Here is a 6,218-nt window from a genome sequence, read left to right on the forward strand (position 1 = left end):
CTATCCTATATCTTCTCTAAAACCTCCAGTTGCCCCCGGTTAAGCCCAGTTATTTCCAGTAATAACCAAGGAGCAAGAGAGAAAACCTTGGTCCAGCAAGGGAGGGAGAGTGAGTAACAGCATTCCCTCACCCATAATTATTAAAAAATACTAAACCAACCCAAATTTAGTGGAATTTTGCAAAAGTGCATTTAAAAGATCATAAAAAATAAGGAAATATTGAGTAATTACATTAGATCTGAGGACATTAAGCAGATATGACAAAGATAACGTATCTGGATTGGATCCTGGAATAAACAAGGACATTAGTGGTAAAAGTGAAATACAAATAGTTTATAGATCAGTTTATATTATTGCACCAATATTAATTTCATAATTTTGATTATGGGAACGTAATTTTATAAGATGTTAACATTAAAGAGAAAGAGAATGTTGGGATACATAGGAACTTTTTATGTCTTCATCACAACTCTTAAATATATCATTAAAATTTTTTGTGTAAAGAGTTGTGTAGCTTTGGCTCACATGTCAAAAATGGTACAGGGAATATTCTGATCTAGCATTCAGTTGGTCACTCTTCTAAGTCCTTAGGTTCATCACCAATAGAAGCCATCATCAGATCAAGAACCAAAACTATAATTATCCAGTTAAACCATACATTGTCAAGAAAACCAAGCCATGATTTAATCAAGATTTGAACTTTTCTTTCAGTTATAAAGAGCACCAGTCTTCCCTTTTTCAGTAATTTAATAGCTGTGGATAGTGATATATTATTGGGATTTTAATGTGAATTTCCCTAACTAATAATATTCAAAAACTTTTCATATTTTAACTTTCCACTTTTATATATTCTTTGTTAATATGTTAGACTTTTATTTGACTCATTATTGAGTTATTATCGACATTTTAGTTCTATAGGTTCCAGACATGTACTTTATCAGATATAGAATTTGCAAATATATTTCAATTTTGGGCTTGTCTTTAATTTTTTGTACATTATGGTTTTGCTAGCATTTCTGATTAATATTTGCCTTATCTGTTTTACTGATTGTTTTGCAAGATCAAATTTTTGGGGGGTAACAGGGGTTAAACTCAGGGCCTTAGGCATGCTAGGCAGGTACTCTATGACTTGAGCCACTCTGACAATCCCTTTCTGTATTGGTTATTTTTGAGATAAGTTCTTGCTCTATGCCCAACAATCCTGCTATTGGTGCTTCCAGGTATAGCCAGGACAAAAGGCTTGAACCACTGAGCCCAGCCATTCATTAAGATGGGATCTGGTGAACTTTTGTCCTGGGCTGGCCTTAAACCAAAATAGTTCCAATATCTACCTCCCAAGTAGCTTAGATTACAGGCTTGAGTTACCAAGTCTGGCCTGGAAGTAATTATTTTTATTTCTTAGCATAGAATAGTTATACAAGGGGGATTCATTGTAATATTTACATATGTGCTTCCAATATATATTAGTTAAATTCACCCCCTCCACCATTCTCCCTTATCCTCCCACCTCCACTTTTTAGAAAAATTTCAGCAAGTTTTCTTGTTCTATTTTCATGCAAATATACAAAGTATCTTTTTGGATCTTGAATAATTTTGTGTTACTATAAATAAACTTCAGCCTTTTTCTAGGGTGTTAATAAGTTATTTGTAAACAATTTGATACTGGAGAATCAAACAATTCTTTTAAGAATCATTAGGACAAGGTGGAAACTGAATAACTCATTGCTTAATGAACAATGGGTCATTGATGAAATAAAAGAGGAAATTAAAAGGTTCCTGGAAGTCAATGAAAATGAAAACACAACCTACTGGAACCTATGAGACACATCAAAGGCAGTCCTAAGAGGAAAGTTTATAGTCATGAGTGCATATATTAAAAAGACTGAAAGATCTCAAATCAATGACCTAATGATACATCTCAAACTCCTACAAACACAAGAACAAGCAAATTCCAAAACAAATAGAAGGAAAGAAATAATAAAAATAAGAGCTGAAATCAATGAAATAGAAACAAAAAAAATACATACAAAGAATTAATGAAACAAAAAGTTAGTTCTTTGAAAAAATAAACAAGACAGACAGATCCCTGGCAAACCTGACTAAAATGAGGAGAGAAAAAACCCAAATCAGTAAAATCAAGAATGCAAAAAGGGAGATAACAACAAACATGATGGAAGTCCAAGAAATCATCAGAGACTACTTTGAGAACCTATATTCAAATAAATTTGAAAATCTTGAAAAAATGGACAGATTTCTAGGTACTTATGATCATCTAAAACTGAACCAAGAGGACATTAATCACCTAAATAGATCAATAACACAAAATGAAATTGAAGCAGCAGTAAAGAGTCTCTCAAAAAAGAAAACTCTAGGACCTCATGGATTCTCTGCTGAATTCTATCAGACCTTTAAAGAAGAACTAATACCAACCCTCCTTAAACTCTTCCATGAAATAGAAAGGGAAGGAAAAGTGCCTAACACATTTTATGAGGCCAGTATTACACTTATCCCAAAACCAGGCAAAAACACCTCCAAAAAGGAGAATTATAGACCAATCTCCTTAATGAACACTGATGCAAAAATCCCCAATAAAATAATGGCAAACTGAATTCAACAACACATCAAAAATATCATTCACCACAACCAAGTAGGCTTGATCCCAGGAATGCAGTAGTGTTTCAGCATACCAAAATCAATAAATGCAATACACCACACTAAAAGACACAAAGACAAAACCACTTGATAATGTCAATAGATGCAGAGAAAGCATTTGATAAGATCCAACACTATTTCATGATAAAAGCTCTAAGAAAACTAGGAATAGAAGGAAAGTACCTCAAGATTATAAAAGCTATATATGACAAACCTACAGCCAGCATTATACGTAACAGTGAAAACTGAAAACATTCCCTCTAAAATCAGGAACAAGACAAGGATGCCCACTATATCCACTCCTATTCAACATAGTACTGGAATTTCTAGCCAGAGCAATTAGGCAAGAAGAAGGAATAAAAGGAATAAAAATAGGTAAAGAAACTGTCAAAATATCCCTATTTGCGGACGATATGATCCTATACATTAAAGACCCAAAATACTCTACTCAAAAGCACCTAGATACCATCAACAGCTATAGCAAAGTAGCAGTATATAAAATCAGTATAGAAAAATCATTAACATTTCTATACACCAATAATCAACAAACGGAGTAGGAATATATGGAAACAATTTCATTTACAATAGACTCAAAAAAAATCAACTACCTAAGTGTAAACTTAACAAAGGATGTGAATGACCTCTAAAAAAGAGAACTACAAACTCCTGATGAAAGAGATCAAGGAAGAATACAAAAGATGGAAAGATCTCCTATGCTCATGGATTGGTAGAATCAACATAGTAAAAATGGCTACACTACCAAAAGCAATCTAAATGTCCAATGCAATTGTCATCAAAATCCCAATGACATTCATCAGAGTTTGAAAAATCTACACAAAAATTCATTTGGAAACACAAGAGAACAGGTATCACAATACCTGATTTCAAACTATATTACAAAGCAATAGTAATAAAAACAGTATGGTACTGGCACAAAAACAGACATGAAGACCAGTGGAACAGAATAGAGGACCCTAATATGAATCCACACAACTATGCCTACCTTATATTTGATGAAGGTGTTAAAAATACATGATGGAGAAAAGACAGCCTCTTCAAAAAATGTTGTTGGTAAAAGTGGTTAGACCTCTGCAAAAAAGTGAAACTAGATCCATGTTTTTCACTCTGTAATAGTATCTGATGGGAACTGCCTCTTCTGCAGCCTAAGTCGCAGCTGGTTTCACTCCTTGCAAAACAAAGCCCACCGTTCCTTATCTCCCACCCTCTCTTCCTTGCCTGCCTGTAGACCTTGCTTCTGCAGCTGGTCTCTTCCTTTGCAGATCAAAGACTATCCCTAGCCCTTGCTTTCTCCCAAATGCTACTTAAGGCCAGAACCACTGAGAGAAGCTGCTGTGCCATTTTTCTTTTCCTTTTCTTGGGCAGCCAGCCTACTTATTATACTTTTGGACATGAGATAACTCTCATGAGCCTCCTTTGTGTGCGATGTGCAGCGTTTTCCTAACATTTGGTGCATTGGCCAGGAACAGGTGAGTTCTGGCATTGACCTTGCTGTACCAGTCAGTAAATTCATGCCCTCATAGATGGGAGGTGCCTTCCTTAAGCTTGGGTAAAGTTACTGGGATCTGAGTTGCTTTGCCGGGAGCCCTGTTCCTAGACTAGTGCCATCATCACCAATCTTGCTCACAGGGAACCTCTTCAAGGTCAGTGTGCTTCCTTTAACTTGCCCACCACTGGCTAATTTCCTCGGTCCTGCCTTGGTGAGCTCCCTTGGGTCATGAGTTTTGGCTCTCTCTCTCTCAGTAGGGAAATTCTAGTACTAGGTCCTGACTTACTCAGCTCAGGAACCAGGTTCCAGAGGTGTGGGCGATCCTCTCTGGGAAGACATTCCCTTGAGGTCTCCCCACTTCTCTATTTTGTCCAGGAAAGGAATATCTCAGGGATGCCCATCATACTCTTCCTCAGACCGGGTGTCACCATGGGCACTGGACCTTCCAAAATTCCCTCAGACACCCATCTGGGCTGTCTGTTGGCCAAACTCGAGTCCCTACAGTTCTTGCCTGATCTAAAGGCAAAAAAACATTTTTTTTTTTTGCAATCAGGCTTGGCCACAATACCAATTGGACAATAACTCTAAATGGCCACTAGATGGCACACTCTACCCTAACATTCTCAGGGATCTCTACACCTTCTGTGAATGCACTGAAAAATAAAAGGAAATTCCGTATGTCCCAGACTTCTCTTATCTCCACTCTAAGCCTTCTCTCTGCACCTCTTGCTCCCCTGCCCAAGTCCTTCTGGCCATAAAAACCCCAATTAATGTCCTTGACTCTAAAACCTTCTCTTCCTTCGACCCTGCCAACAAGCCAAATCCTCTCCCTAACCTCCTCCTTCCCCATGTAAACAGTCTTCTTATACTGCTCACACTGCTTGTCTCTCAACTCTGGCTCATGGCGATTCTGCCTCTGGGTAGCTCATGCTTCCTCCCTATGGGCTGAGACCAAGCCCCAAGTTTATTCAGTACACCTCATGTTACATTGGCAGAATCCTGTTTAATTATGGCATCTGACGACTGCTTCTCTTCACCCCCTCCTGTCTAATGACCCTTTTCCTTGAGACAGCGATTGGAGAGTGGAGGTTTCATGTTGCTGAAAATGTTCCAGTACCAGTCAATGGGAGCGACCTAGAGACAGAGGTGATGGCTAATCCCTCAAGCATGTGTCATGCCTCCAGGCTCTGCCTTCCCCTCCCTTACCTAATTTGTCAGGACACCTTTTCTGCTTCCTCCATGGTCTCACCTCATGTCCTTTGTCTGCCTTCTCCTCCCTGAGCTTACTGGGACCCTGCCTCCCATGAAAAACTTGTAGCATGGTACCTTATGACTTAAGTTATTCCAAATAGTTTGCCAGGCCTCTCAATCTAAAGTAACTTTAAGTCAGCTGCTTTATGAAAGCACTTACAAAACTGCAGCAGCCACATTCATGCTCTAACTCTGCCTCCACAAGGGGAGGAGGGAAAACAAACAGGCACACTCATGCACAGGATGCCAGCTCCTGGGGACAGCAGAACACTTGCCATAGCTAAAAAAAAAAATCCATAGAAAGGACCCAACACATCCTGGGCCGCTAGTCACACGTGGCGATGGCTGCAGCCCACTGCCACTTCCCCCTAGAATAAATGCATGCAGAGAACACAGGAAAGGGGGAGGGGTGACAGGCTACAGGATCAGGGCTAGGCAGTCATGCTTGCTTGTCCCAGAGGGAGTGGCACCTTGCACAAGTACTGCTCCTAGTCCCACCTCACACATGGCACCAGACTCAGCCCTTGTAAGCCAATTGTTAACCCAAGGTTACAGTCCCAAAAATAACACATTACTGTGGTCTCTAAACTTCTCATTTAAAATTTTCTATACTTTTGGCCTTAACATAAATTTTTTCCTCCAAATATTAACACTAGTTGTCCCATGTGGTACTGTTATTGGCCCAAAATGCTCTCTGAATGCCCTTCTCTAACTTTACACATGATTTATTCCTTTATTTAAAAAGTAGCCTTTATTAAAAAGGCTGCCTGCTGTTAGCTAAAAGACAGGATCCTAATGTTTTGTTCTT

This window comes from Castor canadensis, chromosome X (assembly GCF_047511655.1).
Source record: "Castor canadensis chromosome X, mCasCan1.hap1v2, whole genome shotgun sequence".
Lineage (NCBI taxonomy): Eukaryota > Metazoa > Chordata > Mammalia > Rodentia > Castoridae > Castor > Castor canadensis.